The 13104-nt window shown below is 43.3% G+C and overlaps 1 protein-coding gene across 3 annotated transcripts in view; it reads left to right on the forward strand.

The window, feature by feature from the left end:
* afg2a (AFG2 AAA ATPase homolog A) overlaps positions 1 to 13104 on the forward strand; it is a 457570-nt gene that overhangs the window by 297350 nt on the left and 147116 nt on the right. The gene's annotated exons all lie outside the window — the stretch shown is intronic.

A 13104-nucleotide genomic window follows, 5' to 3' on the forward strand; every position in this document is an offset into this window, starting at 1 on the left:
GTGCGTTTAAATGCACACAGGTTTATCTCATCATCTTCACGCAAGTTGGCAAAGTTAGAACACTTGATGAAAGATGAGATGCTGGCTCTGCTTTTGACATTACCTTTCAAGGGTGTTAGAAAAACACTGAGCACTAATCCAGTGTATGGACTGTTCTTTTAGTTTCTTAGGATATTAGTCTGACATAAGTACAGCCAGTGTTATGTGCCCCAAGGTGGCAATTGGGCATCAAAGAAACATCCCACTCCAGCAACAGATGAAACATTAACGTTACTTCCAAATAAATTTAATTTCCTGAACGAGAATATAAATTCCCATTAAATGATTCCTGAGCAAGAATTCAAAGTGTATACAACAAAAGCTGTAGAGATTTTCGATAAGATGGTAACTGTTGCATCCACCTAGTCGACAGACTGCTGAAGTCTCATACAAGCAACCAAAACTGTGCAAAAGCTAACAATGCTCACATGCTCTTCAAAGACCAGGGCCTTTAGTGTTCAAAGAGGACAATCTAAAAGATATTGATGGAACTTGTTTAGCATAACATTTTTGATACTAAAAGTAGTCAAACAAAAACTTTCAGATCCAAAGAGAATAACCGGACAGATTAATAAAAGGCTGCTGACAGGCCATGTGGACAAAGCTCCTTGAACTCCATAACACAAGTTCTCAGACAGAACTAGAATTAATGGTTAGGTTGACATATTAGGAAGAATTCATCAACAGACAGTGCAGTAAACTGTACAGCTACTGCCATGACACCACCTTGAATTTCCATGAATTTAGCCCAGCAGTTAGTAGAAAATAGTGAAATTATTCAGCAGTTTGAAGAAAAAAGGTTAATGAACTTTCATCAGAGCCTTGTTTGGAGGGAAGTATAAGGGGTAGGTCAAAGTGTGGTGGTTGTGTAATGTGTTGCCAGGGATGGTGGTAGAGGCAGGTACATTAGGGACATTTTAAGGACTCTTAAAGCACATGGATGAAAGAGAAATGGACTGTGGGAGAAAAGGGTTAGATTTATCTTAGAGTAGGTTAAAGAGACAGCTCAACATTGTGGACTAAAGGTCCTGTACTGTGCAGTAATGGTAATGTTCTCTGAGAAAACAGAAAAATCTTGACAGTTTTCAGCAGGACTAAGTGTTATGATATTTCTGCAATTTTGAGGAATTGGCTGGATTCAGCAGTAGCAAGATCCTACTCATTTAAGAGTAGAAGCTACAACATACTACTGACAGGCAGGAGTCAGTGTGTGGGAATAAAAGGGGCCTTTTCTGTTGGCTGCCAGTGACTAGTGATAATCTAATCTAATCTAATCCTCAGGGGTCAGTAATAGGACAACTACTTTTGACATTGTTTGTCATTGATTAGAATAATGGAATTGATGGCTTTGTGGCAAAGTTTGCGAGTGATATGCAGTTAGGTGGAGGGTAGGTTAATTTACAGGTAGAGTCTGTGGTGGAGAAGGCAAATACAACGTTGGCATATATTTTGGGGGGAGTAGAATGTGGAAGCAGGGAGGTGATGCTGAGCCTTTGTGGGACACTGGTCAGGCCACACAGAGGGTTTTCAACAGTTTTGGGCCCCATATTTCAGAGGGGATTTGTTGTCACTAGAGAGTCCAGAGGAGGTTCACAAGGATGATTCCAGGAATGAAGGAGTTAACATATGAGGAACGTTTGGCGGCTTTGGGCCTGTACTCACTAGCATTCAGAGGAACGTTTGGGGATCTCGTTGAGGCCTACCAGATGTTGAGAGGACCGGGTGGGGCGGACGTGGAGAGGATGTTTCCTGTGATGGGGTAACAGAACTAGAGGGCACAGTCTCAGGATTGAGGGGCAACCTTTTAGAACAGAGTTGGGGAGGAAGTTTTGTTTTAGCTGGAGAGTGGTGAATCTGTGGAATGCTCTGTTACAGACTGCAGTGGAAGCAAAGTCTGTGGGTATGTTTAAGGTGGAAGCTGATCGTTTCCTGATTATTCAGGGCATTAAGGGATATGGCGAGAAGACAGGTGTATCGGGTTGAGTGGGTCAGGGATCAGCCATGATGGAATGGCGGAACAAATTTGATGGGCTGAATGGCCTAATTCTGCTCCTATGCCTTATGGTCTTATACTGAGAAATACTTCCCTTGCACTTTGGAAATAATCATTGTCAGAGAGAAATTTGGCAGCATTTTGACAAATCACAATACTGAACGTACTTACATATATTAAACATTAATGCATCAAAGCTCCCTACGGCAATTCCTCAGACACACCCTATGTTTTAAGACAAATGATTGTAAGAGGAGACCTGAGCTCCTTACCAGAATTGGATAGATTTTTAACAGGGATGGGCAGGTCAGAGCATGGAATTAGGACATCAACAAAACTTGCAGTTTTATAAAATGTTTAACACAGGCAAATGTTATCACTGTGGGTGAAACAATGGTGGGATAAATACCAGTCAAAGCAGTTTATATGAGGATTCTGACCTAAACACATAATAAAAATGTAACTTTGCTTGTGCTAGAAGATGTTTGCAGCTAGTTTGACAATATGAGTTTCAGAGTCAGAGTACAGTGCACTGCCATTGTTCTACAGTTCAGTTCTTCTGTTAGGGATCAAATTCTAGACATGTACGTTTTGACAGTTCAAACCCGTCACTCAATATCTCCCCAACAAAGTCAGAATCTAGCTGTTTCCCCCAAATGTTTTGCAAAAGGCTGTAGTCCAACTCTGTAGTCAAAAAGAAACCTTGAAGTTTTCTGCTGTAGCCAGACTTTAAGGAATGCCATTATCCCAAAGCAGTATCTAGTTTACAGTATTTAGTAGGCACACTTAAGTTGCAATACAGGTTTCCCCCGCCATCCGAAGGTAGAGCGTTCCTATGAAACTGTTCGTAAGCCGGAATGTTGTAAAGCGAAGAAGCAATTACCATTAATTTGTATGGGAAAAATTTGTGAGTGTTTGCAGACCCAAAAATAACCTACCAAATCATACCAAATAACACATAAAACCTAAAATAACAGTAATATATAGTAAAAGCAGGAATGATGTGATAAATACACAACCTATATAAAGTAGAAATACTTATCTACAATCATTGCCTGCACTGTTCTCCGTAGCGAAAATCTCACGCAAGCGCTCTCGGCAAAAAATCTCACACAAGCGCTGTTGGCAGAAACACTCTCTCCAGTAACCTTTAAGCTATGAAGCTGCCAAATCATACCAAATAACACGTAAACTACACAGCTGATATAAAATAGAAATAATGTATGTACAGTGTGGTATCACTTACGGGCATCGGGAAGACAGTGCCGGGCACACTGATGATGGTGTGTTAGGCTGAGTTGTCGGAGGTTGGGGTGGTGCAATGGCCTCCACCCTCTGGGCAGCGAACCAATACCGATCTGCGAAGCATGCAGGGGTACAGCGGTAGCCGGGACGCACCCAGCACATCTTTAAGAAAAAGGCTGAAATAAACAAGCTAATTAATTAGGTGCCAACCGGCATGTAAATGTCGGCCCAGGTCAGAGCCGATTGCCGATTGCGTCGCCTCTGATCTGGGCCGACATTTACGTGCCGGGTGGCACCTAATTAATTAGCTTGTTTATTTCGGCTTTTTTCCTTAAAGATGCGCTGGGTGTGTCCCGGCTACCGCTGCATTCTCCGCGAATTGGTATCTGTCCGTGGCCCGGGGGTTGGGCTGGTGGGACACTGGGTTGTCGTCTGTTTCCATGAGGCCAGGCAAGTCATCTTCTATGTCTGCCTGCCTCAATGTTGAAGGTCGAGGTTCGTCATCTGCTGTGGCCAATGTGGAAGGCTTGAAAAACGACAGTATGCTTGACTGCTTAGCCTCGCGCATTTTTAGATCATAGAGTTCTTTGTAAGGACTCAAACCATCTTGCAAATATACCCTAAAACGACGTGCCCTTTCAAAATTAAAGCCGTACTTTTTCACTACAGTGAAAATCTCACGCAGTTGCTTCACGTTCAGTTCCTGGACGACTTCACTTTCGGTCCGTTTGCTACTGCATTCGGTTTCGCTTGTTATACTTTCCTCTCCCGGTTGCATCAGCTCTTCATCTATCTGTTCTTGGTCATGGGATGCCAAAATCTCTTCAACATCATCTTCATCAACTTCCACAAGCCAAACTCACTTTGTCCTTGCTTTGTTCACCACGATCGAAATGCTTAATTTTTACGCTAAGTGTAACACCCTTACGAGCTCTTTTAAGCTTTTTCTATACCTTAGAACTCATCTTGCAAACAGATGCTCGCAGGTACATGTTTAAGCAATGCCGGCTAGAATGCCGTTCCGAATCCGGGGCAGAGCGGCTGCTCGGGGTGCGTGCTGCCTTTTTTTGTAACAGTGAAAACACCTTCTGTTAGCGAAAACAGGTAACTAATGTAGGTCTTTCATAACAGGGAGGTTTCGTAAAGCGAACGTTCAAAAAGCGGGGGACACCTGTACCAACTACACGGTTATTAAATGTCCTGCATAGCAATCTCAAAAATGTGTTAATAAAATGCCTAAAATAGAAAAAAAAATCAGTTGTTGATTGAATTACAGAATCTTCCTTCCGAAAGGGATTCTGCTCTTGCAGTTCTACCTTCATAAGTATGGAAATATATACAGTATACTGTATATTCAGTGTGTTATTTATTAAACATAATTATGGTTTTGTGTATGAATGCATTCTAAGTTTCAACACTGCACATTGAGTTATTACTGTTATTGCCAAATTCCACTTTTCCATTTTCAGGTGCGTATGTATGTTCATAATTTGAGTTAATATTTGGCTTTAGAGATGGGCCTTTTCTAATAATTGCACACGTAGTAGTACCATTACTTTTGGAGGGCTGTTTTAGCACAATGAAAATAATTGCTTTGGTTTTGCAACATTTTTTTAGTAAGGTCCAAAGAACAGTTTTTAGTTATATGTTGCTAATTTTGACATCTACTGTAAAAATTTCTATAGTGTGGCTGAATGTTGTCAATCCTTTAGTTTATTTGTACTTGACTCTTTAGAAAGTGCAATCTTAAAAAGGAAGTTTGGTCCTGAACTGAGTCATTAGCCAAATAGCATAATAGGCATGGACCATGTGTACATGCAGTGCAATGAAGTGTTTAATCTTGTCCTCATCCCCAACAAGACTACAGTTTCCAGATAAGTCTCATTGCAAACTTGCATGTTCTTGTTTCAAAACAGTATTGCTCAATAAACCATTGCTAATAGCTACTGTCACCTTCCCATGTCATGCTGGATATAAAATGTCTGATGAAAATATACTGAGGTACATAAGAAAATGAATGTAAGTGTAGTCAGACCTACATGTTTTTGTTGTATTTGCTGTTACTGTAAGCGGTAATACACAGAACAGGCAGCTGTATATTTTTTAATTGAGTGTTCTGATTTACATGAATATTGCAAGAAAAGGGATTAACACACATGGCATTTCAAAACCTATGTTTACATTTTCAATGTATAATGGCCTAGAAAATGTGTCAAAGTTTACCCTTTGCCTTCATTTCCTCCTGATTGCACAATGTTATGTGGATTAGTGTGAATGAATGGTACACTTTGAGATATCACATTTCGATCCAGATTTACATCTTTCCTGTGTTTGAAAGGAGCCAGCTGGAGTATCTTGTTTGGTGAACCTACATGTTTTCTTATTCTGAAAGTGATATAACTTCCTGTGTGTAGATTAACACTGGCAGGTTAACGTCTTTTATTCAGGTGGCTGGAGGGGAGAGCAACTACCATTCTGAGCAACAGCATTCAGGTGATGCAAAAGAGGCACAGGTATATCAGGTATCAAGCTGACAGTAAAACAAACCCTGCTTCCCAATAGGGCTTTCTGTATTCTCTGCTTTTCGCCTAATTCCCTGACACTTCCATATTGCAGAGATAAGTTCTAAGATTTAATCATCTAAAATCTCTGAATCCCTGCTGTAGGAAGTGGGATAAAATCTATTAAGCACCCATTGAAGTTATGATATCAGTCTTTTTCTAAAAAAAGGAAGCATTTTAGAGCACAAACATTTTAGAGCATTTTAGTGTTGTAAAATTACAATAAAGAATTAGTCATAGGTGAGCAGCAGGGTGGAATAAAGTGGAAGAAAGGAACAGTGAGAACTTGCAATACAGAACTGCAAACCCCAAAGCCTATAACATATTCCGTAAGAATTAACAAAAACTTTATAAAGATTGACAAATGGAAATAGATGATTAAATTATTTATTCTTAAATTTTTAAATATACATGTAGCTAATATCTTACAAAAGAATATGGGATGCTGTTCTAATTTAACTATTTAAGGAAGTTCTGTTTATTTACTTAGCGATACAGTGCAGAGTGGGCCCCTCCAACCCTTTGAGCCACGCCACCTCAGCAGCTCCCAACAAACCCAGTTAACCCTAAGCTAATCAGGGGACAATTTAAAATCAGCTTTTAACCTACATGTGGGAGGAAACCAGAGGACTTGGTGAAAACCCACACATTCCATGGGGAGGATGTACAGAGACTACTTACAGAACCGCGTCAGAATTGAACTCCAAACTCTGGAATGTCCCACGCTAACCACTATGCTATTGTTTTGCTGCAAGCGTAGGAAATCTGTGCAGTCCCCTTCTCGTAGCATCCAGCTTTGTCAAAATCACAAGCTCATTTTGCTTATTTGGACAGAATATTTTGGGAAGGTGCATAGATCAAGAAATTATGTCCATTTATATTTCCATTTTTCCAAAATTTGTTAACATTTAATTTTGTTGCCAAACTCATGAAGTAATTTGGAAGATTAAAATGTTGGTAAAGGAAATCAGAAACCAATCATATTTTGCGCTTTTAGTATGAGCATTAGACAATCAGGCTACTTTATCATTTCTACACACTCAGCATGGGGGCCTAGGAAGCTGATCAGGTAGGACTGAGCTAGCATTGTTGATGATTAAGGATTCATTTCATTCAGAGAGACTGTTGCCAGACCATTTCATATTACTCTAGAAATTTACCTTGAAACTTCCACTTAAGAGGTGATTTCAGGGCCAGGTGGACATCGGCTTTGGAAGCATTTCAGGGGAGCTTAGTCTGAAGTGACCAACGTCAAATTGTTTTCATTGTAAACTGCTGAGCTGGGAACTGCCTGCCAAGCTAAATCCCGTACTTATAATTTTTGAACTCAGTGACCCATTCTCTTCCCCCAACACCCCCAGCCCGTCAGTTTCACACCAAAAATTAGACATACACAAATATACAATCTCCTGGCCCATAATGCCCTCTCGGGACAGCCTGATTGCATGATTTTCCAATTGTGCTGATCCACAAATCCACAATGGAGCCACCACACGTGATCCTCTAATTGCCAGACCCCTTCCCATGTCCTTATTGTGTGTCCAAGCACTGGCCCACCCAAGTGACACTCTTTCCTTCATATACACTAGTACACAATGGGTAAAAAAAATGCATCAGTTGAAAACGCTTCTGAAATTTGCAGTTGGGCTGCCAATCTCACAGCGTAATTGTGTCATTACAGAGCAGTTTGAGTCATATTGTTTTTGAATTTTTAACATGATTTATGGTTTCGGACTGGAGGCTTCCCAAAGATGTACTCTAGAGCATCTGTTCATTTTTCATAACTTATGCCGTTTGGGGTTGAGTGGGATCCGGGCTCAGTCATGATAGAATGGCGGAGCAGACTTGATGGGCTGAATGGCCTAATTCTGCTCCTATGTCTTATGGTCTTATGGTCTGGACACACTGAGTATAATTTCAAAATGTGCAGATAGCTTTAAAGTTTAGATGTATGTTAAGCAGTAAAAAGGCGGCAAGGTGACATGAATTAGAAAGTAAATGGAATGATTAATAAAAAGTAAAATGTAATAGAACAAAAATTGAGAAGTGATATGTTTTAGCAGCAGAGGGCAATGTAAGCTAAATGGCACATTTCTATGATGTGTGCAGAGGTAGAGGTAACTTTGTATGCCTGAGAGTGATAAGACATGTTAGGAAGGCAGTTAAAATACATAGGACCTTGGATTCATGAATGGAAATCTGGAGTACAAAAGCTGAGAAGTTATGTTGAACTTTATAGAACACTGGTCATGTTGCAACCGGAGTATTGTTTCTAGTTATGCTGACCACTTAGAAGATTATGAAGGACCTAAAGAAAATACAGAAAAAATTGTTAGGAAGTTCCAGGGAGGGATTTCTGGTATAAGTTTAGATTGTAGATGTTGGGTTTGTTCTCCTTACAACAAAGAAAGTTGAGGTGAAATTTGATAGAAGTGTATATTTTCATGATGGACTGATACAAGATAAATAGGCAAAAACTCTTCTCATTAGTAGATGGTTGAAAGAGCAGGTGACATGATTTCAAAGGCAAAATATACAAGTAGAACATGAGAGGAAAAAACAGTTTTATGCATAGAGTAGATATGATTTGCACCTTACTGATATAAGGATGGTGGAGAAAATATCAGTCAAACCTATAATTGAATGATACTTGGAAATGGAAGGATCTAGGGAATGACAAAGAGGATGAGATTGACTGGATTGTTCTCTGTGTTCTGAGATATTTATAATTTTATGGCTCAGTGCGATCTTGGTGCACCTTAGTCTAGGGAACTGTTGTATACAGAAAGGTGCCGGAAAAGGGCCAGTAACATCATAAAACTTCCACCCACCTGCTTGTAGACTGACCCACTCCCGTCAGGGAGGAGGACACACAGCATCCATACCAGGACCACCAGACTCAAAACAGTTACTTTCCCCAAGCAATAAGTCTGATCAATAACACAAAATACTCTGCAGATGCTGGGGTCAAAGCAACACTCACAACATGCTGGAGGAACCCAGCAGGTCGGGCAGCATCTATGGAAACGATCAGTCAACCTTTCGGGCTGGAACCCTTCGTCAGGACTGTAGAGGGAAGGAGCAGAGGCCCTATAAAGAAGGTGGGGGGAGGGTGGGAAGGAGGAAGCTGGTAGGTTCCAGATGAAAAACCAGTAAGGGGAAAGATGAAGGGGTGGGAGAGGGGAAGCAGGGAGGGGATAGGCAGGAAAGGTGAAGAAGGAATAGGGGAAAGCACAATGGGTAGTAGAAGGAGGCAGAACCATGAAGGAGGTGATAGGCAGCTGGGGGAGGGGCAGAGTGAAACTGAGATGGGAGAAGGGAGGGGGAGGGAATTACCGGAAGTTGGAGAATTCAATGTTCGTGCCAAGGGGCTGGAGACTACCCAGATGGTTTATGAGGTGTTGCTCCTCCAACATGAGTTTAGCCTCATCTTGGCAGTAGAGGAGGCCATGTATGGACATATCTGAATAGGAATGTGAAGCAGAGTTGAAATTGGTGGCAACCAGTAGATCCTGTCTGGAGGTGCTCGACGAAGCATTCCCCCAATCTGCGTCGGGTTTCACCGACGTAGAGGAGGCCGCACCAGAAGCACCGGATGCAATAGATGACCCCAACAGACTCATAAGTGAAGTGCTGCCTCACCTGGAAGGACTGTTTGGGGCCCTGAATGATGGCAAGAGAGGAGGTATAGGGACAGGTAGCACTTAGGCTTACAGGGATAAGTGCCGGGTGGGAGATCATTGGGAAGGGACGTGTGGACTAGAAAGTCGTGGAGGGAACGATCCCTGCAGAAAGAGGAGAGGGATGGCGAGGGAAAGATGTGCTTAGTGGTGGGGTCCTGTTGAAGGTGGCGGAAGTTGCGGAGGATAATGTGCTGGATTCGGAGGGGTGGTAGGTGAGGACAAGGGAACTCTGTCCCTGTTGTGGTGGTGGGAGGATCGGGTGAGGGCCGAAGTGCGGGAAATGGAGGAGATGGGGGTGAAGGCATCATTGATGACGGCAGAAGGGAAACCACGATCCTTAAAGAAAGAGGACATTTGAGATGTCCTGGAACGGAAAGCCTCATCCTGGGAGTAGATGCGGCGGAGACGGAGGAACTGGGAATAGGGAATGGCATTTTTGCATGTGGCAGTTTGGGAAGAGGTATAGTCGAGTTAGTTATGAGAGTCAGTGGGCTTATAGAAGATGTGAGTGGACAGTCTGTCTCCAGAGATGGAGATCACGAGATTGAGAAAGGGGAGAGAAGTGTCCGAGATAGACCAAGTGAAGCTGAGGGCTGGGTGGAAGTTTGAAGTAAAGTCGATGAAATTGACGAGCTCAGCATGGGTGCAGGAAGCAGCACCAATGTAGTTGTCAATGTAGTGAAGGAAAAGTTGGGGAGCAGTACTAGTATAGGTTTGGAGCATAGACTGTTCCACATAACCAACGAAGAGGCAGGCATAGCTGGGGCCCATGTGAGTGCCCATAGCTACACCCTTGGTCTAAAGAAAATGTGAAGAGCCAAAAGAGAAGTTATTAAGTGTGAGTACCAGTTCCGCCAACCGGAGGAGGGTAGTGGTGGTGGGGAACCGGTGAGGTCTGTTATCCAGAAAGTAGCGGAGGGCTTTGAGGCCATCTTGATGGGGAATGGAAGTGTATAAGGATTGGACATCCATAGTGAAAATGAAGCAGTCGGGACCGGGGAACTAGAAGTTATTGAAGAGGTGGTGGGCATGAGATGTATCCCGGATGTAGGTGGGGAGGGACTGAACTATGGGTGACAAAATGGAGTCCAGGTAGGCAGATACAAGTTCGGTGGGGCAGGAGCAGGCAGAAACTATGGGTCTACCGGGACAGTCAGGCTTGTGGATCTTGGGGAGGAGGTAAAACCGAGCAGTGCGGGGTGTGGGAATTATGGGTTCTGTGGCTGAGGATGGAAGGTCTCCGGAGCTGATAAGGGCGGTGATGGTACGGGAGACAATGGTTTGATCTTTTTTGGTGGGGTCCTGTTCCAGTGGTAAGTAAGAGGAGGTGTCAGAGAGCTGCCCTTTGGCCTCAGTGAGGTAGAGGTCCGTCCGCCAGACTACTACGGCACCACCTTTGTCTGCGGGTTTGATGGTGAGGTTGGGATTAGTGCGGAGAGAGTGGAGGGCAGTGTGTTCAGAGGGAGTGAAGTTAGAACAAGAGAGAGGGGTGGTGAAGTTGAGATAGTTGATGTCTCGGTGACAGTTGGAGATGAAAAGATTGAGTGCAGGTAGGAGGCCCGGGTAGGGTTTCCAGGAGGAGGAGGAGGGTTGAAGTCGGGAGAAGGGGTCATTAGTAGGGTGAGGGGAATCCTTGCCAAAGAAGTAGGCTTGGAGACGTAGGTGACGGAAGAAGAGTTCAGCGTCATGGCGGGCACAGAACTTACTGAGTTGTGGACAGAGGGGGACAAAAGTGAGGTCCTTGCTAAGGACAGAACGTCCACCCACTAACCCATCTCTCCACATCCCCCACCATCATTACTTTATAAACGAACAATCAATCTGTATATAAGCTATCTTATGTATTTATATCCACTGCATCGCATCCACAGTAACATTCTCCTTTACGCTAATGTACTGGAAATGACATTAAACCATCTGGAATCTTCATCTGTTACAAGTTTACACAGCTACCAGCATTTAACCCAATGGCTGCAACATTGAGCCAACCCTTAAAGGAATGTGCTACAGTACAAGCAGCTGCAGATGAACGTGGCTACTCTACAAAGATGGTACAATGTTGGGAGGGTGTGGGAGAGTCTTCCAAGGAAGTTGGACAGGTCCAGATTAATGAAGAACAGCATCCATAGGAAGCATGTTCTTCATGAAAGAGGTGGCAGGAACACTTTGGGCTAACGTTAGATGCCTCTGGCAGGATGTTATTGTAGGGCTTATTGGAATAATAACTGCATCATTTCTGTGCAGTTTCAGAAAGCCTGCAATGAAAGCAAATCCCCGTTGCTCCTTTGCTCGAGTGGGCTGAAGGAAAAGCCTTTCTTTTTTAATGTGTATTTTGCTCTGATTTCCCTCAAGACCTGTGAAAAGCATGCTGAGAGATATGGCAGGAATTTGCAGCAGAACACGCACAAAGTGCTGGAGGAACTCAGCAAATCAGCTAGCATCTACGGTGAGGAATGAACAGTCAACCTTTCATGATGAGCCCATTCATTCGGCCTGACGAGGACGAGGCAGAAACCAGAATAAGTAGGTGGGAGGGGAAGGAGTACAAGATGGCTGGTGATAGGTTACATCGGCTGAGGGGGAAGGTAGGTGGTGGACGAAGGGGGATGAAATAAGAGGCTGGGAGGTGATAGGTGGAATAGGTAAGGGGCAGAAGAAGATAGGAGTGGACCATGAGAGAAAGCAGAGGTTCCCAATCATTTTTATGCCATGGACCAGTAGCATTAAGCATGGGGGCCATAGGCCCCAGCTTGGGAACCCCTTGGAAATAGGGAAGGAGCAAGGCACCAAAGGGAGTTCAAACATGAGAAAACCTGCAGATGCTGGAAATCCAAGCATCACACACAAAATGCTGGAGGAACTCAGCAGGTCAGGCAGCATCTAAGGAAAAAAAATAAACAGCTGATCTTTTGGGCTGAGACCCTTCATTAGGACCGAAGAAATCCACCAGTGTGTCAGAGGAGCCAGCCTGGATGTTGAGGAGCTGACCTGTCTGCAGACCACATTGCTGCCCACTACTCAGAAGCACAAAAGTTGGTTAGGTATAACCGTGGGAGATTGTTTTGGACATTTTACTTGCGATTGCGAGACTGTTGGACTGTAATAATGTAAGTTGCTACAGGCCTGTTTACCATGTCTGGTGGAGGGGCAGTCGACAAAGGAGCTGTGTAGCCTCAATTGGAGCAAGAACTAGGCCTCAAGTCGTGGGTTTGCCTGTTGCTGCAGACCTGGAAGCACCACAACTTGGTTGCGTTTGGCTGGAGCCTGGTCTTGTCCGTTGATGGTGTCCTCCTTCGTTCAAGCAGTGGAATGACAGGCTGGATTGCATGCAACTGTACACTACTGGGAGAATGTACCATCGATTGCTGGACATTGTTGCTCAGGGTCTTGGACTATATATGTTTTTTGAGTGAATAAGCTTCATTGCTTAATATTTTGAATTATGTTACTCACTATTTTTGAATGTTTGATTGCTATTTTGAATGTTTTGCACATGGGCCCCAGGGGAACGCTGTCTCATTCAGCTGTATCTATGTATAGTTTGAATGATAATTAAACTTGATTTGATTTGATGAAGGATTTC

Source organism: Mobula birostris, chromosome 4 (genome assembly GCF_030028105.1).
Source record: "Mobula birostris isolate sMobBir1 chromosome 4, sMobBir1.hap1, whole genome shotgun sequence".
Taxonomy (NCBI): domain Eukaryota; kingdom Metazoa; phylum Chordata; class Chondrichthyes; order Myliobatiformes; family Myliobatidae; genus Mobula; species Mobula birostris.